This window comes from Bos grunniens, chromosome 7 (genome assembly GCF_055505025.1).
Source record: "Bos grunniens cultivar Pamir isolate PY7600 chromosome 7, Bosgru_T2T1.0, whole genome shotgun sequence".
Classification (NCBI taxonomy): domain Eukaryota; kingdom Metazoa; phylum Chordata; class Mammalia; order Artiodactyla; family Bovidae; genus Bos; species Bos grunniens.
Window position 1 is genome coordinate 67,967,100 of NC_141171.1, and position 24,188 is coordinate 67,991,287.

The window sequence follows — 24,188 nt, forward strand, 5'->3', positions numbered from 1 at the left end:
CAGAGAAGTCACCATTCAAGATGCATTGGTGAAAAACATGTTGAAGCATGGCTAAAATGATAAGGAAACACTAATGAGAGTGAAAGGCTATTACTGGTGACTTGAACTAATTGACATGATTGCTAATACAAAATTACAAAACAGATGAAATACTGAGTAGCTAAAAAGAGTTCTATTCATTTTCCTTCACAGAAGGAACTCTTTTAAAGTGGCAAATAGGTATAAAACAGCAACTTTTACATTTCCTCCAACTTGACTCCTTTGAAAAAGATGTAAAAACTCTGTAGTTCAGTTAGCCACCAAGCCCCACTTTACCCAAGGAAAAGAGTCCTGGGTACAGAGCCAGAGAATGGGAGTCAGTGCAGAGAAATACATACATTTCAGGGAGAAAACCTGTGAATAGCATGTATGAATTTGCTTCTCCAATTAAGTTCAATGACAGGCTAATTTTAGTCTGTGCATGCTAATTTTTTTTTTTTTTTTTGCTAATTTTAATTATCCTCAATAACACCAAATATTTGGTGTTTGGATCAGTTTACAGCCCCCACTGAAGACCCTCCTGACCCATCAATGGAGAAACGAGATCTGCTTTGAGACTCCCTGGCACAAGCAATTAAACATAATAATAGAATCCTTGCGAGATTATTTCAAGGAAAAAGTTAGAATGTAAAATGGGTAGATACAATGTGAAAATACAATCTTCCAAATTATGGTATATTTTAATTGAAAGTAAGCATTTTGGAATGGCAAAGTTGAGGACAGCAGATATTAAATCAAGGTACAAACTGTAACATGAAATCATCTAATCTATTAAAAGACTAAGTCAAGAACTGCACTTAAAAACTTGGTGGGCAAAATTAACCTATAAAACTTAAATAAAAAGAAAATATTTTACAGTAGACTTCATAGTAAGAAGTATTAGGAGAACTTAATTAATGATGATATATAATGATAAAGTTCCTGTCTTGCTGACTATATATAATTAAACCATTAAGCTGAACAGGAAAGTAACAAAAACCCCAAATCCACAACTTTGAGGTATAAGAATAAGGAAAATAATTGACAAATATAATTGTTCTCTATAACTTACAAATTGGAAAACTGTTATACATACAAAACACATACACTCCCCTAAGCATGTCATCAAAAAAACTTCCCTTTGACTGTCCCATGATCATATAAAATAAATATAATCTGTAAATGAAAACATTAAAAAAAACTCTTCAGTCTATTTTCTCTGAAAGTAGAAATGGATGGTATATTTAACATAAAACCCTAGGAATTTCAGATTGAAATATATTTTCCTAACTAATTAGTGATTAGCCTAGTTAAAGAATGAAAAACTCTACAAAGTATGCTGTTTGGCCAAAGCAGTCTTCTGGCATGATAAAAGCATTTAAACTTATCATAGGGAATGAATAAACAAAGCATTCAACTTAAGATTTCAAAATAATCAACAAAAGAACAAATATAAATAATAAACATAAGTTGGCATAAATAATTCTAAATTCCGCCAAGGAAGCCCTATTAATAATTCTAAATTTTACATCTTACTAAGTAGAAAACAAAAACCTAAGACAAAACTGCTAAATATTGAAAAACATGAACGCAAGCTTAAGAGATATGTAAAAGTTTACATGCTATAGTGACATGCTATTCTAAGAAAAATAGAAAACCCCAGTCGTGTACAATTTTAAAAATCAGCTCAAATTTAAAAAGTTAAAGTTAGTGCTTGTTTCTTAAATAAAAATGAAATAGTTTTGCTTAGGAAATTCTATCCAAGACATATTTTTCTGATATTAACTCATATATTTTACATATAATTTATATGCATAAACATTCATAAATTTATGCATAAAGAAAAACTACCATAGATTTGGTGTAACCTATGCTTAAAAATGTAGAAATTTTGGAGAGAGAAATATAAAATTAAGAGACCAACTCTTAGCTGAACAGACTAAAATTGATATCTTTTATCTCCAACTTATTTTACACATTTAACAAAATTCCAATCAAAATCCTAACAGAAATTTTCTTGAAAGTAAAAATAATTCTAAATTTTATCAGGCAAAATAATTTTTTTTTAAAGTCAAGGAACATTGCATACAAAAAGCCACTAAAATGATGCAAACTAACAGGCTATTTAAAAGCACAAAATAGCAGTGATGAAGATAGCCATATTTCAAAAACAAAAAAAAAGATCATTGCATTTGGCATTATTTCCCTACCAAGAAAATACCCTCTCCTTTCTTCATCCTGGCTTACCCCAGCTCACCTTCTAAGACCTGGCTCAGACATCGTCCCTCTCAGAAGGTTTCTCTGACTTGCTTCTCGGTGGAGTAAGTAGCCCCTTGTACCCTCAGGGAACTCTGAACAAACCTCTATCAAGGCCTCCCTTGTACCAAAGCAACCTGTCAATTCTTCTACTCATGCCATGAGAATGAGAGCTCAAGAACAAAGGCACGGCCTCCTCAGCAATTTACCACCTAAGCCCAACCAAGTGTCAGGTACATAAACAGAAATGGTCAAACAGACCAGAAAACTCAGAAATAGACTCAAGTGAATTTGTGAATCTGTTTTATATCAATGTATCACTTCAATCTACTCTTTATTCTTAAGCACTCCAAAACAGAGAGCAAGAACAAGATGGTGACTTCTGCACTCAACATACAAGTGAGCAGCCTTGACAATGAAATAAATAGCTGCAGATATGAAATACTAATAAGGTGCCAGGGAAACAGGTAGCTGGAATGCCATTACAAACCAATAGAAAAAGTACTATTTGATTGTTACTAGGGAAACCGATCAGCAATTGTTTTGGTGAGGGGAGGGAGGGGAAGTTGCAGATTCACCCCTTAAAATACCTCAGAGTTAAATATCTTTATTCATCTAGTATCAACTGAATCTTTATTCTCCTCTAAATGAGTAACACACACTCCTTTCTCTTGACTATCTCAAGAGTCTAGCAGGATAAACAGAGATCTAAAAAGGCCAACTACCACATAATATGTAAAAGATAGAAATAATAGGAAACTGACAAGCAACCAACCTATGATGTGAGCAAGAATGACAACAGAAATTGCCAAGAAGAAAGACTAACATATTCAAATACACAGTTCTCTAAGTTCCTGCTTTCCCCACACCACGCCTCACAGGGAACTATTTTTAAAGCAGTAAAAAACCATGGGGCTTCCCAGGTGCCACTAGTGGTAAAGAACCCACCTGTCAATACAGGAGACATAAGAGATGTGGGTTCGATCCCTGTGAAGGGAAGATCCCATGGAGTAGGACATGGCAACCCACTCTAGTATTCTTGCCTGGAGAATCTCATTGACAGAGGAGCCTGGCAGGCTACAATCCATGGGGTCACAAAGAGTCAGATATGTCTGAGCACAGAGAGAACTCTTTTTAAAATAGTAAAATAATAGCATTAAAAAGAGAAATGGTTAAAAATTATGTGTTTTTAGGAACCATGCAAGTTAATAAAGAATCAAGACATTACTGCTACTGCTAAGTCACTTCAGTCATGTCCGACTCTGTGCGACCCCATAGACGGCAGCCCACCAGGCTCACTAATAAGCAATAATTAGTAATAAGCAGGTAATCCACACAGGTTTGTCATGGAAGAAAAGTTATGACCAACCTAGACAGCATATTAAAAAGTAGAGACATCACTTTGCCAACAAAAGTCCATCTAGTCAAAACTATGGTTTTCCCAGCAGTCATATATGGATGTGAGAGTTGGACTATAAAGAAAGCTGAGCACCAAAGAATTGATGCTTTTGAACTGTGGTGTTGGAGAAGACTCTTGAGAGTCCCTTGGACAGCAAGGAGATCAAACCAGTCCATCCTAAAGTAAATCAGTCCTGGGTGTTCATTGGAAGGACTGATACTGAAGCTGAAGCTCCAATACTTTGGCCACCTGATGAGAAGAACTGACTCCTTGGAAAAGACCCTGATGCCAGAAAAGATTGAAGGTGGGAAGAGAAGGAGATGACAGAGGATGAGATGGTTGGATGGCATCACTGACTCAATGGACATGAATTTGAGTAAGCTCCGGGAGTTGGTGATAGACAGGGAAGCCTGGCATGCTGCAGTCCATGGGGTTGCAAAGAGTCGGACACGACTGAGCAACTGAACTGAACTGACTGAACTGATAATCCACACAAACAAAAATACACACTTTCTTCCTTCTAAAACATTGGAAGACATAACAGAGAATAAAAGAAAAACAAAAGAACTTGCCTACCTTTTCTATCAAAAAGGAAATGTGAGACATATATCTCAACATTGGTGCAGTGGACATTGGCAAAAATTTTCAAAAAGTAATTCACCAATATTTTAATGAGTCATAAAAATCTTCATAAATTTGGGCCAGTAATCCCATCTTCCTCCAAGCAACAATATTTAAATAGGAAAAAGTTGTTTAAGTGACAGTGATAAATAAACACTGCAATAGGATTTAAAGATGGGAAAAAATAGCAGCACTACCTAACCAGTTGAAAGGAAAGACTAACAGACCATGGTTGGTTCAACTTGATGGAATATCTTTAAAGGGGTTATGAGGAGTCTACAGTAAAGCAAGATGCAATGTTGAGTGTGTAAAATGATTTATACACCTGACTCAAGACTTCCAAGAAACTGAAGGTGATTTATTTAGATAGTGGTACTGTAGGTATAGTTATCATTCCTGTGTTTATGTTTGTATAATAAACTTTTCAAAAAAGACTAGTATCTGCTCTTTATCTGTAAAACAGATTTAATCACACACACTTTGACACTACCAAAAATCTACATGAAGGAAAACATACAGGCCAAAATTGTTTACTGCAGTGTTGTTTATTTTTGTTAAAAAATTGGAATTTGTCTTTTTCCCAACAATAGGGTAAATAAATCATGGTACATTCAATTCATGGACTATTATAAATGTTAAAATAATTTTAGAAACCATAGGGCAAAATAAAATGAGTCAAAAAACCTAAAATTACATGAAAACTAATTACAACTATATGAACATATACATACACATATACAAATATATATACATATATAAATATATACAATATACAAAAATATATACATATATATAAATATATATGTATTGTTAAGGATGAAAAGGAACCACTGATAATTTTAAGTTACATTACGGTGATGTGAATACGGTTGAATATTTCTGTTTTCCTAAACTTTTTTTAAGCATGATGACTTTACAACTGCTAATTTTGTAAAGTGAATGAACAGAAATCTCTTTCAACTTTTGCCAAAAAATTATTAACTTAAAATTTTCAGTCCATTTTTTCAACTCAACCAATAGGTCAAATTTGAAAAGACCTCTGAACAAAGAGAACACCTAGGGATTTAAGGTGGTCTCACCTTCCATTTCACTTTTTCTCATTTTTTCATAAGATCTTTGAAAATGTTCTTCTGGGCCCTGTGATGGTTACAAAGCTTGACTACAGATTTGACATCAAAGAACAGACCACACATCTAAGCTCTATTTGGGCACCAAGGTTGTAGGAACTTGGCTCCCCTACTGGACTTCAAGTAAGGACCAGGTAAGAAAGGATCCAACCCTTTCCCCTTTCAAGAGACTTGAAGGTGGAACCCAAGGAAAACTTCTACCACAACTTGAACTTTATAGCTACCTTAAATTGTGAGAGTGATAATTGATACAGTCCAGTCTTGGAGACTCTTTCTGATCATCTGATCACTGCTCTCTTCATTTACTCTCTTCCTTCAAACTCCCCCTCAACCTCCTCCTGCCTCGATATTCTAGGATTGTTTTGTCAAGGTAGACCTTATAGCCCGTAATTTCAAGTGGTTTCATGTAGCCTTAGTACATCTTTAATCCATCCCTCCCATGATCTGTAGGCTTCAGAACATACTTCCCGTAGTTCCCATGATACTGCAACACATGATTCCTCCTTCAACATCAGACTTCTCTTTATAAAAAACTTCATCATAAGTAATCCACCAAGGTCCTCAGATCCCAATAATTAATCCCTTCTCCAGTAATACGGGGCTTCTCTGGTGGCTCAGATGGTAAAGAATATGCCTGCAATGAATGAGACCCAGGCAAGATCCCACTCCAGTACTCTTGCCTGGAGAATTCCATGGACAGAGGAGTCTGGCAGGCTATAGCCCATGGGATCGCAAAAAGTTGGACACAACTGAATCACTAACACTTCTAGTATTACAGACAGTTACCACAGGGGTTCTTCTCTACATTTTAAAAGTGAATTATCTGTCAGATTCTATAATCTGACCCAACTAGTTTTTATTCCTTAATCTTTCCTTCCATAGTCAAGTGAGTATTTGCCAATAAAATTATGCTTCTCAGCAAGAAAAGAGTTTAACATATGATGGTGGGTATAGACATGGAGGAAGGGCATTGGTTTTGCTGTCAACTAGTCCTGTGTCTGAGCTAGGCCAGTGTCTAAGACCAGGTTCCCTCATAAAGAATGCCAGTAATTCTAACCTCAATTATATGGGTTCCTGAAAACTTTGTTCATCCCCATTCAGTTCTTCTGTAGTTTTCCTTAACATCGTGTGTATAATTTACTCTTTTCCTTGAAAAAAAGAATATTTCTTCTCTTGAGCCTCTTCCTTTTTTTCCTGTCTTGCTATATTTTGCATGCCAACATAGTCAAATCTCTCCTGCAATACATACAATCCAAATGTATTCTCTCAACCCTGGTCACCTCAAGAAAATTTACCACCCAAATTCTTGAGAACAGTCTATATTCACTACTTCAACTTTCACACTTACAAATATTCTCCAGGATATGGTTACAGAACTTTCACAGGACTAGAAAGAAACAGACACGCCTGAAGGGCACAAGCAAAATCTTGTGCACAACAGAACCCAGGGGAAAGGAGCAGTGACCCCAAAAGAGACAGGGTCAGACCTGCCTCTGAGTGTTTGAGGGTCTCCTGCAGAGATGTGGGTCGGCAGTGGCCTGCTTCAGAGACAGGCATACTGGCAGCAGCAGTCCTGGGAGGCACATGTTGGCATAAGTCCTTGTGGAGGTTGCCTTTAGCCCTATCATAGAGCCTGTAGACTCTAGTACCGGGTTGCCTCAGGCCAAACAACTAAGAGGGAGGGAGCACAGCCCCATTCATCAGCAGAAATTTTGATTACAGATTTGCTGAGCATTACTCTGCCCACCAAAGCAAGACCCAGATTGCCCCATAGCCAGTCCCTCCCATCAGGAAGCTTGCACAAGCCTCATCCTCAACCATCAGAGGGCAGACAGAAGAAGCAAGAACTACAATCTAACGGCCTTTAGAACAAAAATGACAATCACAGACAGATAACCAAAATGATGACATGGATTACAGCCTTGTGTAACTCAATGAAGCTATGAGTCATGCCATGTAGGACCACCCAAGAGAGATGGGTTATAGGGGAGCATCCTGACAAAACTAGGCCCACTGGAGAAGGCAATGCAAACCACTTCAGTACTGTTGCCTCGAGAACCCCAAGAACAATATGAAAAGGCAAAAAGACATGACACCAGAAGATAAGTCCCCCAGGTTAGTAGGTGTCCAATATGCTACTGAGGAAGAGCAGAGAAATAGCTCCCAAAAGAATTAAGAGGTCGGGCCAGAGCAGAAACAATGCTCAGTTGTGGATGTGTCTGTGTGAAAGTAGTCCAATGCTACAAAGAACAATATTGCATAGGATCCTGGAATGTCAGGTCCATGAATTAAGGTCAACTGGATGTGGTCAAGCAGGAGATGGCAAGAATGAATATTGACATTTTAGGAATCAGTGAACTAAAATGGATGGGTATGAATTTATTTCACATGACCGTTATATCTACGACTGTGGGCAAGAATCCCTTAGAAGAAATGGAGTAGCCCTCATAGTCAACAAATGAGTCTGAAATGCAGTACTTGGGTACAATCTCAAAAATGACAGACTTGGTTCATTTCCAAGACAAACCATTCAGCATCACAGTAATCCAAGTCTATGCCCCAACCACTAATGCCAAAGAAGCTGAAGTTGAACACAAGACCTTCTAAAACTAACATCAAAAAAAGATGTCCTTTTCATCATAGGGGATTGGAATGCAGAAGTAGGAAGTCAATAGATACCTGGAGTAACAGGCAAGTTTGACCTTAAGTATAAAATGAAGCAGGGCAAAGGCTAACAGAGTTTTGCCAAGAGAACTCACTGGTCAGTGAGTACACAAACTGCAGCCATGAAATTAAGACACTTCCTTCTTGGAAGAAAAGCTATGACAAAACTAGACAGTGTGTTAACATGTTTTTCCAGTAGTCATGTAGGGATGTGGGAGTTGGAGTATAAAGAAGGCTGTGTCAAAGAACTGATGCTTTTGAACCGTAGTGCTGGAAAAGACTCTTGAAAGTCCCTTGGACAGCAAGGGTATCAAACCAGTCAATTCTAAATGAAATCAATCCTGAATATTCATTGGAAGGACTGATGCTGAAGGTAAAGCTCTAGTACTTTGGCCACCTGATTCAAAGAGCCAACTCATTGAAAAAGACTATAATGTTGGGAAAGATTGAAGGCAGGAGGAGAAGGGGAAGAAAGAGGATGAGATGGTTGGATGGTATCACTGACTCAATGGACATGAGTTTGAGCAAACTCTGGGAGATGCTCAAGGACAGGGAAGCCTGATGTGCTGCAGTCCATGGGGTCACTAAGAGTCAGACATGACTTAGCAACTGAACAACAACAATTTTTGTCTTTCGGTCTAATTATACTGATCTCTAAAAAGGTCACCACTGACCTCCTAGTGGTCAAATCAGTCAGCTTTCCAGTGACTATTTCTTCATTCTGACTCCATGCAGTTCTGAGTCCATACTCTAAGACTGTGATGGTGGCTGCACATCACCCAATTACCTGTCCAATTTCCTTCTAGAACCCCATGTGGCTCAGGCATCCAGCCTGCCCCATGACATCCACATGACTCCAGAAAATATGAACTTCACCAATAAATAATGGATAAATTAAGCCAGAGGGCTCATAACTCCATCTTTATCTTCCATTTTGATGAACATTTAGTGATTTCACAGTATCTCAGAAAGATCTCTGACATACGTTTCAAAATTTGCATTACTGATTTTATTCCTCTGACAGATCTATCGAGATTCTGATAGTTATAAAAACATTTCCACAGAGAAACAGAAAGGCACCCACAACCAACTCTTTTACCAGGACGGTAAGTTTATACCAGCATCCTTGCCTCCTACTTTCTTTCTTTTGAGTCTTCCTTTGGGTCTTGTTTTGCTTTGGATATCCAGCAATCTTTCTTTGTTTATACAATGAGCACAGCTGGCAAAAAGGCAGTGACCTTTCTTTTGTGCTTTTCCTGCCTCTGCCCAAACAGGGTCTTCATATGAATTGCCAAATAATCCTTTTAAATTATCCCCCTTAATTGTCACAATAACTTTATAAACTAGGGCACAATGGGGACTTAGTGACTATCCAGTGTATATGCCCAGCAGAGGAAGATCTAGAGTCTCTTCAGTGCATTTCTATTTACTGAGCACCAACCGCATAAAGGGGGTTCCAGGCCCAAGTGCCACTGCTCCTTCAGAATGTGGCAAATCAACCTTGTTTCCTTTCTGGCCAGCAGTTAGCTATTTGTGACTGTGATAAGCCTTGAGCCTGTAAAATGGAGGTGTCCACTGATCTCCACTAGCCCTCCCATTGGGTAATTTCACATAGTGCTCTGTATCAGATCAGATCAGATCAGTCACTCAGTCGTGTCCGACTCTTCGCGACCCCATGAATCGCAGCACGCCAGGCCTCCCTGTCCATCACCAACTCCCGGAGTTCACTCAGACTCACATCCATCGAGTCAGTGATGCCATCCAGCCATCTCATCCTCTGTCATCCCCTTCTCCTCTTGCCCCCAATCCCTCCCAGCATCAGAGTCTTTTCCAATGAGTCAACTCTTCGCATGAGGTGGCCAAAGTACTGGAATTTCAGCTTTAGCATCATTCCTTCCAAAGAAATCCCAGGGCTGGTCTCCTTCAGAATGGACTGGCTGGGTATTCTTTTTGCTTTGGCTCCATCCCTTCATTCTTTCTGGAGTTATTTCTCCACTGATCTCCAGTAGCATATTGGGCACCTACTGACCTGGGGAGTTCCCCTTTCAGTATCCTCTCATTTTGCCTTTTCATACTGTTCATGGGGTTCTCAAGGCAAGAATACTGAAGTGGTTTTCCATTCCCTTCTCCAGTGGACCACATTCTGTCAGATCTCTCCACCATGACCCACCCATCTTGGGTTGCCCCACGGGCATGGCTTAGTTTCATTGAGTTAGACAAGTGCTCTGTATACTATTTCTCAACTGTGACCAGTTCTGAATGGAACAGGATCAGCCCACCCATTCATTTACCAAGTATTTAAAGAACATGTGTTGAGTGCTGGCCATGCTTCAGAGTGTTTGAGGATTAAAATAAACAAGGCAGACATGCCTCCATCATCATGGAATTTATAGTCTAGGGGGAAGGGGCAATGCAAAAATATACAATATAGATAATTTCCAGATATTTTACAATCGATTCCTATTACATAATATAGTAATAGAATTAAAGTCCTCACTGTGGATGGTGACATCTGAGCTGAGATTTGATAAGAAGTTAGGCACACAAAGAACTAACAGAAGGGCACCTCAGCAGAGGAAACAGAAGTTCTTAGAAAAGTGAAGCAGGCAGTTAATTTCATTACTTAAAAAGACTGAACATTAAAATACTTTGTTCTTCTTCAGTTTCTTCTGTGAATGAGACATATGGAACATAATTGCTATCTTTTACCTTTTTACCTGCTGGAAGAGTCTGAATAGTATCCTTCCCTCCAGGAAAGAATGCTATTTTTTAGCTACTAAGGATGGGTTCCTTGACTGACCTTCAAGGTTTGTAATAAAAAAAAAAGTGTACAAGGGGGTGCCTTTGAGGCTAACAAGAAGGGTGAGTACAGAAAACCTGTGAGGTTAATAAGGAGACAGAGGTCAGTAGTAGCAGACAATTTGCACCACACCATGCCAGGGAGCAACCAAAATTTCCAGAAACATGTTATGCCATACCAGAGATTGGAGGCTGGAATCCAGGGACCAGAATCCCCCACTTCAGCAAAGATTCCTATGCTTCCACATCCAGTCAAGATAATGTAATGAGCTTACATTTTAATGCCCACACTCTGTTCTAAATACTTTTCAAGTGGTAAGATGGTCTCTAAAAAGAAGATAAACATAATATAAAGCAGAAACTGATAAAAATTCAAAGACTGTGAGACTAAAGCTTTTGAATTCTTAATGCCCAGGAACAGAGGTTGTCTGTGGGCAATATCCCCACTGCTTAAAATTAAGGAAGGCAGAATGCCCAAGGAAGGGAAAATGCTTACAGTTGACCGCTGCCTGCACAACAGGTAATGAAACTTCCTGCCTACAGAACAGAGAGAATAGATAAAGCCTCATTACCAGCATCTAGAAGTGCCCAAAATTTCCCTGATGTTGCTCTGGGGGAGAAGACTTGGAAAGTAATGTAAAACTTAGTTTTTCTATATTCAGGACTTTTGAAGGCTCTAGACAACTTAGATTTTAAAAATAAAATTTTCAGTCAAAGAAAGCCATCAAAACATAAATCTGAAGCTAAGGGCAGTGGTGGGAAATCCAAAATATATAAGTGAAACTGGCTACCCAGGTAGCGCTAGTGGTGAAAAACCCACCTTCCAAAGCAGGAGACATAAGAGACGTGGGTTCGATCCTTGGGTCAGGAAAATGCCCTGGAGTAGGAAATGGCAACCCACTCCAGTATTCTGGTTTGGAGAATTCCTTGGACAGAGGAGGCTGGTGGGCTGCCATCCATGGGGTTGCAAAGAGTCAGGATGCTACTGAAGAAACTTAGCTCATGCATAGAATACTAAATGGGCAAGCAATAAGGCAACAGCTTAAAAAATTCAATCCAGATGAACTAATGTTATAGAATCATCTGGAAAAGATGTTTAAGTAGTTAATCTTCAAAAGCATCTTTAAAATGGGAAAACAGATATGAAGCAGAAAAAGAAAAAACTTCTATGAAGGTATCAGGTAGAACTTTTGGAAATAAAAAGTAGCCACTGACTGAAATAAACAGTTAATGGAAAAGATAAACTCTGTCGAAAAGGGAATTAGTAAATTGAACATTAGTATTAAATAGACTGCAGCATGAAAAGGAAGAACTCTTAGAGTATTAAGAGAGATGGAGATTAGGTACAGAGGTACCAGTATATGTCTAATTGAAATGTCAGAAAAATAAAAGATATGTTAGAGAAGGAATATTTAAAGAGATATACTAAAGATTTTCTAGAAAAAAAAAGATAAGCAAGAGTTATCAATTTTAATATATAGAGTACTGCACAAATTTTTATTTATTTATAAATAAAAATAAATTTATAAATAGACATATTTAAATAAAAGTGCCAAAATTATGTATAAAGACAAAATCTTAAAGGCTATCTGAGAAAGGGAAAAGTGTTATTACCCACAAGAAGATAACAATGAATAAATTACCACCAGCTTGTATCATTAAAAGTTCAAGGGAAACTTGAACTCAAGGGATGTGATTATCAAGATAAAATGGTACATTCAGTTAAATCATTAGATATAGAGCAGGAAAAAAATTAATTTGCACACACACTGTATTGGATGTATATACACACACATATAGGATGATGGGAAACCCTCTAGAAGACCTCTAGAAAAACTACCGAACGATGAACTCATAGAATAATAAAAGTTACCATGCTGCTGCTGCTGCTGCTAAGTCGCTTCAGTCGTGTCCGACTCTCTGTGACCCCATAGACGGCAGCCCACCAGGCTCCACCGTCCCTGGAATTCTCCAGGCAAGAACACTGGAGTGGGGTGCCATTTCCTTCTCCAATGCATGAAAGTGAAAAGTGAAAGTGAAGTCGCTCAGTCGTGCCCGACTCTTAGCAACCCCATGAACTGCAGCCTACAAGGCTCCTCCGTCCATGGGATTTTCCAGGCAAGAGTACTGGAGTGGGGTGCCATTGCCTTCTCCGATAAAATGGCTAAAGGATTCAAATAAACATTTCTCCAAACAGGATATAAAAATGAACGGTAAGTACTAGAAAAGATGTTCAGTTTAATTAGTCATTAGGGAAATGTATACCAAAACCTACTATGAAATACCTTGTCACACCTAATAGAATGGCTTTAATAAATAGACAAAACCAAGTGTTTGTAATGATGTGGGGAAATTGCTGGTGGGACGGCACCTTGGAAAGTATTGATACTTTGGTAGTTTCTTAAAGTATGTAGAACATATTCTATAATGGAATAGTATTTGACAATAAAACAGAATGAATTACTGATACAAGTTACAACATATATGAATGATGAAAACATTATAATAAATGAAAGAAGCAAGACACAAAAGGCCAAAAATCACGATTCCATTTATACGAGATGTCAAAAATAGGCAAATCTATAAAAGCAGAAGTTAGTCCATGGTTGATAGAGGTCAGTGAAATGGAGAAAGAAGAGAGATCACTGATGTACATGGGATTTCTTTTTGAGGTAATTAAAATATTATGGAATTAGATGGTGGTGATGATTGCACAATTCTGTGAATGTACTAAAAGCTACAAAACTGTACACTTCAAAAGTGTGAATCTTGTGCTTTGTGATTTATCTTTCAATAAAATTATGATTTAAACAAGTTTGAGGGTGGTTGGCTATAGGTAAAATAGTGTTTATATGGAAATGTATGGTCTTAATGGTATGTAATAGAAAACAAGAGATATACCTTAAGAAGTTAGAATAAGAAAAGCAAATCAAACTTAAGAAAGAAATATAGAAACAGAAATCAAAAAAATAGACCCAAACATACACAGAAAAAATCAGAGAAGTTTTTTCTCTGAAAAGGTCAATAAACTGATAACCCCTTACAAAATCCATCAAGGAAGAAAGAGAGAAAACACAAATGAACAATATTTAAAGAAAAATAGGTTATTATTACAGAGTCTCCAGGCATGAGAAAGTTCACAAGAGGATATTATAAATGAATTTATACCAATAAATTTGACTATCTCGGTAAAATGGAATATTCCTCAAAAATGCAATTTACCAAAGCTGACAAAAAGAAAAAAAATTCTGAGAAACTAAATATCTTAAAGAGATTGAATTCATTATTTGAAACTTCCTAGAATTCTCAAGGCCCAGAATTTTTCACCAGTAGAATTTTTCACCAGTGAATTCTTCTAAACATCAAAGCAATAGCTAACTGCAGTATTTTGCAAAATCGTCTAGAAAATGTTAATGATAGGAAGGTACTTTCACTTTTTTGTGTGTAGGGCCAGAACAACCTATTTCCAAAGTGCAACAAGGACTTTACAAGAAAAATAACTACAGACCAATCTCTTTCATGATGATACATGAAAAAATTCTTAACAAAATGTTTCCAATTCTATGCCACCAGAAGCATAAGCAACAACAACCAAAAAAAAAAAAAAAAGCAGATAAATTAAGCTTCATCGAAGTTAAAAACATAATTTGAAAGGTCACTATCAAGAAAGTGGTAAGACAATCCAAACAGAAAAAAAAAAAAAAAACTGCATAACTGGTTCAGTTCAGTCGCTCAGTCATGTCCGACTCTTCGCGACCCCATGAATTGCAGCACGCCAGGCCTCCCTGTCCATCACCAACTCCGGAGTTCACTCAGATTCACGTCCATCAAGTCAGTGATGCCATCCAGCCATCTCATCCTCTGGCGTCCCCTTCTCCTCCTGCCCCCAATCCCTCCCAGCATCACAGTCTTTTCCAGTGAGTCAACTCTTCGCATGAGGTGGCCAAAGTACTGGAGTTTCAGCTTTAGCATCATTCCTTCCAAAGAAATCCCAGGGCTGATCTCCTTCAGAATGGACTGGTTGGATCTCCTTGCAGTCCAAGGGACTCTCAAGAGTCTTCTCCAACACCACAGTTCAAAGGCATCAATTCTTCAGCCCTCAGCCTTCTTCACAGTCCAACTCTCACATCCATACATGACCACAGGAAAAACCATAGCCTTGAGGAGACAGACCTTTGTTGGCAAAGTAATGTCTCTGCTTTTGAATATGCTATCTAGGTTGGTCATAACTTTCCTTCCAAGGAGTAAGCGTCTTTTAATTTCATGGCTGCAGTGACCATCTGCAGTGATTTTGGAGCCCAAAAAAATAAAGTCTGACACTATTTCCACTGTTTCCCCATCTATTTCCCATGAAGTGATGGGACCGGATGCCATGATCTTCATTTTCTGAATGTTGAGCTTTAAGCCAACTTTTCACTCTCTACTTTCACTTTCATCAAGAGGCTTTTGAGTTCCTCTTCACTTTCTGCCATAAGGGTGGTGTCATCTGCATATTTGAGGTGATTGATATTTCTCCCGGCAGTCTTGATTTCAGCTTGTGTTTCTTCCAGTCCAGCGTTTCTCATGATGTACTCTGCATATAAGTTAAATAAGCAAGGTGATAATATACAGCCTTGACGTACTCCTTTTCCTATTTGGAACCAGTCTGTTGTTCCATGTCCAGTTCTAACTGTTGCTTCCTGACCTGCATGCAGATTTCTCAAGAGGCAGGTTGGGTGGTCTGGTATTCCCATCTCTTTCAGAATTTTCCACAATTTATTGTGATCCACACAGTCAGAGGCTTTGGCATAGCCAATAAAGCAGAAATAGATGTTTTTCTGGAACTCTCTTGCTTTTTCCATGATCCAGAAGATGTTGGCAATTTGATCTCTGGTTCCTCTGCCTTTTCTAAAATGAGCTTGAACATCTGGAAGTTCACAGTTCATGTATTGTTGAAGCCTGGCTTGGAGGATTTTGAGCACCACTTTACTAGTCTGTGAGATGAATGCAATTGTGCAGTAGTTTGAGCATTCTTTGGCATTGCCTTTCTGTGGGATTGGAATGAAAACTGACCTTTTCCAGTCCTGTGGCCACTGCTGAGTTTTCCAAATTTGCTGGCATATTGAGTGTAGCACTTTCACAGCATCATCTTTCAGGATTTGGAATAGCTCAACTGGAATTCCATCACCTCCACTAGCTTTGTTCATAGTGATGCTTTCTAAGGCCCACTTGACTTCATATTCCAGGATGTCTGGCTCTAGGTCAGTGATCACACCATCGTGATTATCTGGGTCATAAAGATGTTTTTTGTACAGTTCTTCTGTGTACTCTTTCCACCCCTTCTTAATATCTTCTGCTTCTGTTAGGTCCATACCATTTCTGTCCTTTATCGAGTCCATCTTTGCATGAAATGTTCCCTTGGTATCTCTGATTTTCTTGAAGAGCTCTCTAGTCTTTCCCATTCTGTTTTTTCCTCTATTTCTTTGCACTGATCGCTGAAGAAGGCTTTCTTATCTCTCCTTGCTATTCTTTGGAACTCTGCATCCAGATGTTTATATCTTTCCTTTTCACCTTTGCTTTTCGCTTCTCTTCTTTTCACAGCTATTTGTAAGGCCTCCTCAGACAGCCATTTTGCTTTTTTGCATTTCTTTTCCATGGGGATGGTCTTGATCCCTGTCTCCTGTACAATGTCACAAACATTCCATAGTTCATCACGCACTCTATCTATCAGATCTAGGCCCTTAAATCTATTTCTCACTTCCACTGTATAATCATAAGGGATCTGGTTTAGGTCATACCTGAATGGTCTAGTGGTTTTCCCTACTTTCTTCAATTTCAGTCTGAATTTGGCAATAAAGAGTTCATGATCTGAGCCACAGTCAGCTCCTGGTCTTGTTTTGGTTGACTGTATAGAGCTTCTCCATCGTTGGCTGCAAAAAAGGGCCTAGTATCCAGAATATATAAAGAAAACCTACAGCTCAAGAACAGACCACCAGCCTTATTTAAAAATGAGCAAACACTTGAATAGACATTTCTCCAGGGAAATAATAAAATTACCAATAAGCACATAAGAAGATGCTCAACATCATGGTCATTAAGAATATGCAAAATAAAACCACCATGAAATATTATGTCACACCCACTAGAATAACTATGCTCAAAGAAATAGAAAACAAGAGGTGTGAGTGAAGTTGTGAAGATCCTGGTACCTTCATACATAGCTCAAAGGAAAGGTAAAATGGTGCAGCCTGTAGGGAAAACAGATTGGTGTTTTCCCCCGTAACTTGCACATTTTAAAATGGTTTAAATGAATTTTACATTGTATACCACAATTTAAAAATGCAAGTTGATTCTAGTAATTAAATGAAAAGGCAAATATCAAGATCAGATCGAGTTAATTCTGGTTATGCAAAAATGTTTTAACATCTAAAAAGAATTAATGTAGCTTACCATGCTATCTGGAAAAGACAGAGGAAAGAAAGAAAGAGACCATTTGGTTATCTAATAGATTCAGAAAGCTAATTTAAACATAACTTTGTGATAAAGTCAATAAGAGAGATCAGCACATTTCCTGGATACATGATTACAAAATAAAAATGAAGAATGTTCAATATATTAGCAAAAGACAATCAGAAAATATAATAGGATGAACTACCCCCATTTAGCCTAGTAACAAGATCTGTGAAGTACTTAAATATAAATCTCACCAAAACTATATTGATTCTATCTGAAGAAAATTACCAAATGTTATTATAGAATATAAGATTTTTGAGTAAATGGAAAGATATTCCCTATTAGTACATGGGTAGATTCACTATCATTAAAAAGTCTATTTTTCCCAAACTAATACATTAATTTTCAATGCAATTTTGATTAAAATCCTAGAGTTTCTCATGCAACTTGATAAGGTGATTGTAAAATCTATAGAAGATTAATGAGTCAAGAATATCTACAACAATCTTCAAGAATAATAAGTTAGAAGAACTCGTCCTAGCAGAGAAAGTTGCTATGAAACTACAATGATTAAAATCATGCTGTGTTGAAACAGAGATAGGCAAACAGTCCAGAGGAACAGACTAGAGAACCCAGAAGCAAATGCATACATAAATGAAAAATTGGACAATGGCAGAAGTGGCATTGCAAACTGGTGGAAGAAATGGTGTATTTCATAAATGATATTGGGGAAATTTTTCCCATATGGAAAAATAGAATCAAATTGTATTTATACCACAGAACATTTCCTGAAATATATTTTAAATGGATGAAAATCTAAATGGGAGCAGCAAACCTTAAAACTTTTAGCAGAACCTATCAGAATATGGTTTTCTTTTAACAGGACAGAAAGGACTTCTTAGATAATGGTAACCAAAAAAAAAAAAACCTTGCAAATTTGATTTGTTGAAAAACTAAAACTTCTATACAACAAATAATTCGATAAGGTAAAAGTACAAGTCACAGACTGAAAAGAGAGATTTAAAAAGCATTTAACTCAACTGGCAGCAAGACTATGTGAACAACTCATAAAAGGTAAAAGACAACCCAACAGAAAGTAAACAGGGGGCAAGCAAAGGAAATGCACTGAACAAGAGCCTTCTAAAGACCAGTACATATAGGACAAGATGCTGCGCCACACCAGTAACACAGGAAATGCAAATGCAATATGCAAATACAGAGCATCCATGCTTCTCAGACCAGCTGAAAGCAGGAAATCTGACAATAACAGCGGTGAACGAGGATGAGTTCTCACACACAGGCAGTAGGAAGTAATGTGATATAATCACCTCGGGGAGCAAGCTCTCAGTGAAGATCATAAGGCTGTAAACATGCCTGCCCTTTAACATGGCAAATGCACTGCTAGGTACGCAACCAAGAGAAAACGGTACCCACCAAAATAAGACACGCATGAAGACAGTTGTTAAGCATGGGTTTGCCATGCTTAGTAGGGAAGCAGAAGAGAAAAATCTAACGATCTGTCAATAAATCAATGAGTACACAAACCACAGTATCTTTATACAATGAGAATATCACACAGCAGTTAAAATGATAAGTCCTTAATTAAACATTCCAAAACAATTGAGCAGAAAAACAAGGATGATAAATACAAGTTGGTTATAGTGAAAAAAATTTAAGTACACTAAAGAATATTATTTTCCATTTTTAATGCCTGCATATGTTTTTTAAAAGGATAAAAATATGGATAATTGGATAGGAAGGATTCTCACCAACTTTAGGATTGTGTTTAATTCTGTCAGGGCAGAGAGGGGGTGAAAGTGAGTTTGAACTGTATTCATATGTTTGAGCTTCTTAAACAAACAAAAAACAAAAACAAAATAGCTAAAGCAATATATTAAAATGTAAGATGCGATAAATCTGGATGGTTATTTTTGCATAAGCCTCTGACCTTTAGAGCAAAGTCGGCAACAAAGTTCCCCTTTGTCAGTAATGTGTTAATTTTAAAGTTCCCCTGTTTTTGTCAGCATCAGAGGAACATGGCCATAGAGTTGGAATTAGAGTTTAATAAATACCTTCTTTAAACTATTCTTTAGAAAACTGTACTCGAGAATCTATGCCTACTATACAAGCCTAGCATGGAAGTAGGAAATAAACCATAACTCACAGAGAAAATGCACTATATTTAGTCCTAAAGTGAGAGCCTGTCAGTGGCAGCCTATGATTGAGAGAAGCTAGAAACCATATCAAGATTGAGCATCAGGGAAATAATACATTATCATGGTGCAAATACATTACAATACTCTATATGATAACTAAAAAACATGTTTTCTAAGAATGTGAATGACCTGAAACAGTAGCAACTGTAGAAATGTATATGTAAAATTAACTGAAAAACATGCGGAGAAGGAAATAGCAACCCACTCCAGTGTTCTTGCCTGGAGAATCCCAGGGATGGGAGAGCCTGGTGGGCTGCCATCTATGGGGTCACGCAGAGTCGGACACGACTGAAGCGACTTAGCAGCAGCAGCAGGCTTCAACAGTACATGAACTGAGAACTTCTATATATTTATGTTGGATCATAGAAAAAACAATAGAATTCCAGAGAAACATCTACTTCTGCTTTATTGACTATACCAAAGCCTTTGACTATGTGGATCACAACTAACTGTAGGAAATTCTTAAAGAGATAGGAATTTCAGACCACCCAACCTGCATCCTGAGAAATCTGTATGCAGGTCAGGAAGCAACAGTTAGAGCTGGACATGAAACAACATCTGGTTCCAAATTTGGAAAGGAGTCTGTCAGGGTTGTATGTTATCACCCTGCTTATTTAACTTAGATGCAAAGTACATCATGAGAAACGCTGGGCTGGAAGAAGCACAAGCTGGAATCAAGATTGCCAGGAGAAATACCAATAACTTCAGATGTGCTAATGACACCACCCTTATGGCAGAAAGTGAAGAGGAACTAAAGAGCCTCTTGATGAAAGTGAAAGAGGAGAGTGAAAAAGCTGGCTTAAAACTCAACATTCAAAAAACGAAGATCATGCCATCTGGTCTCATCACTTCATGGCAAATAGATGGGGAAACAATGGAAACAGTGAGAGACTTTATTTTCTTGAACTCCAAAATCACCACTGCAGATGGTGACTGCAGCCATAAAATTAAAAGTTGCTTGCTCCTTGGGGAAAAAGCTATGACCAACTTAGACAGCATATTAAAAAGCAGAGACATTACTTTCCTGACAAAGATCTGTCTAACCAAAGCTATGATTTTTCAGTAGTCATGTGTGGATGTGAGAGTTGGACCATAAAGAAAGCTAAGCGCTTAAGAATTGATGCTTTCGAACTGTGGTGTTGGAAAAGATTCTTGAGAGTCCCTTAGAGAGCAAGGAGATCAAACCAGTCAATCCTAAATGAAATCAACCCTGAATATTCAATGAAAGGACTGATACTGAAGCCAAAGCTCCAGTACTTTGGCCACCTGATGTGAAGAAGTGACTCCTTGGAAAAGACCCTGATGCTGGGAAAGATTGAAGGCAGGAGGAAAAGCGACTGACAGAGGATGAGATGGTTGGATGGCATCACTGACTCGATGGACATGAGTTTGAGCAAGCTCTGGGAGTTGGTGATGGACAGGGAAGCCTGGTGTGCTGCAGTCCATCAGGTCGCAAAGAGACACAAATGAGCGACTGAACTGAACTGACATTTTGAACCATGTAAACACATTAACAGGAAAAAAAAAAGGCCTAGAAAGATCCCTCAAGCTCTTTGTGTTTTTCTTTTTAATTCACTGTTTTATACTTTCACAAACTTTTTCAAATGTGCAATTATTACTTTTACATTTAGAAAGAAATCCATTAAAGACATTAAATTAGAGAAGAGCAACATACCTCTTCCCTAATGTAGAAAGAAATTATAGTTTACCAAAGGCACTTTTCCCTATGTCCTGGATGTTAACTGGTGTTTTCTGTTTTGACACATGCCATGTCTGCTTAAAGCTTTAATCCTGATTTAAAATAATATGGTACTGCATATTTACCTAGACATTAGGATGCTCAGCCTGGGGCATCACTCTCTAGTCTTATAAAAACAAAGAGAACTATTCTATCATCTGATCTTCAGAGAAACTCTCACTGAGCTTCCCAGCTAGACTCTGGCATTCTGGCAAGTGGATACTTCAGTACTAAAGTATTCAGCATTTGGAAATGTTAGAATGTTATTCTTTAAAAGAAGAAAATGTACACTGAAGAATTTAGTTAGGTAAGAGTTGGGTCCCCTCTCCTCAGCTGTTTTCTTAGAAAAAAGAGACAGGAAGGAAACAAGTGGAGGAAAGAGAGGGGTGGGGTACAGACCAGGTCAGTTCAGTTCAGTCGCTCAGTCGTGTCTGACTCTTTGTGACCCCATGAATCGCAGCACGCCAGGCCTCCCTGTCCATCACCAACTCCCGGAGTTCACTCAGACTCATGTCCATCGAGTCAGTGATGCCATCCAGCCATCTCATCCTCTGGCGTCCCCTTCTCCTCCTGCCCCCAATCCCTCCCAGCATCAGAGTCTTTTCCAATGAGTCAACTCTTCACATGAGGTGGCCAAAGTACTGGAGTTTCAGCTTCAGCATTATTCCCTCCAAAGAAATCCCAGGGCTGATCTCCTTCAGAATGGACTAGTTGGATGTCCTTGCAGTCCAAGGGACTCTCAAGAGTCTTCTCCAACACCACAGTTCAAAAGCATCAATTCTTCGGCCCTCAGCCTTTTTCACAGTCCAACTCTCACATCCAGACATGACCACAGGAAAAACCATCGCCTTGACTAGATGAACCTTTGTTGGCAAAGTAATGTCTCTGCTTTTGAATATGCTATCCAGGTTGGTCATAACTTTCCTTCCAAGGAGTAAGCGTCTTTTAATTTCATGGCTGCAATCACCATCTGCAGTGATTTTGGAGCCCAAAAAAATAAAGTCTGACACTGTTTCCACTGTTTCCCCATCTATTTCCCATGAAGTGATGGGAGTGGATGCCATGATCTTAGTTTTCTGAATGTTGAGCTTTAAGCTCCACTTTCTCTCCACTTTCACTTTTATCAAGAGGCTTTTGAGTTCCTCTTCACTTTCTGCCATAAGGGTGGTGTCATCTGCATATCTGAGGTTATTGTTATTTCTCCCAGCAATCTTGGTTCTAGCTTGTGTTTCTTCCAGTCCAGCGTTTCTCATGATGTACTCTGCATATAAGTTAAATAAGCAGGGTGATAATATACAGCCTTGACATACTCCTTTTCCTATTTGGAACCAGTCTGTTGTTCCATGTCCAGTTCTAACTGTTGCTTCCTGACCTGCATACAGATTTCTCAAGAGGCAGATCAGGTGGTCTAGTATTCCCATCTCTTTCAGAATTTTCCACAGTTTATTGTGATCCACACAGTCAGAGGCTTTGGCATAGTCAATAAAGCAGAAATAGATGTTTTTCTGGAACTCTCTTGCTTTTTTCATGATCCAGCAGATGTTGGCCATTTGATCTCTGGTTCCTCTGCCTTTTCTAAAATGAGCTTGAACATCTGGAAGTTCACGGTTCACGTATTGCTGAAGCCTGGCTTGGAGAATTTTGAGCATTACTTTACTAGCATGTGAGATGAGTGCAATTGTGTGGTAGTTTGAGCATTCTTTGGCATTGCCTTTCTTTGCAATCAGAATGAAAACTGCCCTTTTCCAGTCCTGTGGCCACTGTTGAGTTTTCCAAATTTGCTGGCATATTGAGTGCAGCACTTTCACAGCATCATCATTCAGGATTTGAAATAGGTCAACTGGAATTCCATCACCTCCACTAGCTTTGTTCATAGTGATGCTTTCTAAGGCCCACTTGACTTCACATTCCAGGATGTCTGACTCTAGGTCAGTGATCACACCATTGTGATTATCTGGGTCATGAAGATCTTTTTTGTACAATTCTTCTGTGTGTTCTTGCCACCTCTTCTTAATATCTTCTGCTTCTGTTAGGTCTATATCATTTCTGTCCTTTATCGAGCCCATCTTTGCATGAAATGTTCCTTTGGTATCTCTAATTTTCTTGAAGAGATCTCTAGTCTTTCCCATTCTGTTGTTTTCCTCTATTTCTTTGCATTGATCACTGAGGAAGGCTTTCCTATCTCTTCTTGCCATTCTTTGGAACTCTGCATTCAGATGCTTATATTTTTCCTTTTCTCCTTTGCTTTTCGCTTCTCTTGTTTTCCCAGCTATTTGTAAGGCCTCCCCAGACAGTCATTTTGCTTTTCTGCATTTCTTTTCCATAGGGATGGTCCTGATCCCTGTCTCCTGTACAATGTCACAAACCTCAGTCCATAGTTCATCAGGCACTCTATCTATCAGATCTAGGCCCTTAAATCTATTTCTCACTTCCACTGTATAATCATAAGGGATTTGATTTAGATCATACTTGAATGGTCTAGGTCAACTGTTATAATTCAAATACCGGTTTGAATTCAAAAGTCACTGGCTATATTTGCAATACAAAGACTGTAGCAAACACTTCATTTAAAATTAGTAAGAGAATGAGGGCATCATGAAGAGATTAAGAAAAAGATTCAAAGTCAGTTCAGATTGGGATGGTTGTGACCAGGAGACTCATTTGACACCCTGGGTGTCTGTTTCCTCACATGTGAAAGGGAAATGTAATAATCACAAAGTGAGCATCTGCTGTTTCTAGTCTGTCCAGCACTGATGCCTTGGGGAACCCACCCTTTGCTGGTTTCTGTGGTTCTGGACGGGCTACCAGCCACAGGTTTCAGCACGGAAAAGAAGCTTCACTACTGTCAGCACCCATTCCCCTGACTGCGATAATTGATCCTGGGGTCAATACATAAGCCAAGGCTTATATGGCCAATC

At 38.4% G+C, this 24,188-nt stretch overlaps 1 long non-coding RNA gene across 13 annotated transcripts in view; it reads right to left on the minus strand.

Annotated features, from left to right (window-relative positions):
- Positions 1-24,188, minus strand: part of LOC147369756 (uncharacterized) — a 206,507-nt gene that overhangs the window by 48,379 nt on the left and 133,940 nt on the right. Inside the window, exon 5 of one of the 13 annotated variants that reach the window (XR_015167855.1) lies at positions 16,133-16,807. The exons of 11 other annotated variants lie outside the window; for them this stretch is intronic. This is a non-coding gene — a long non-coding RNA (uncharacterized LOC147369756). Of the gene's footprint in view, positions 1-16,132; positions 16,808-24,188 lie in introns of those variants that run through there. One more of the 13 variants, XR_015167849.1, reaches the window with a different exon arrangement.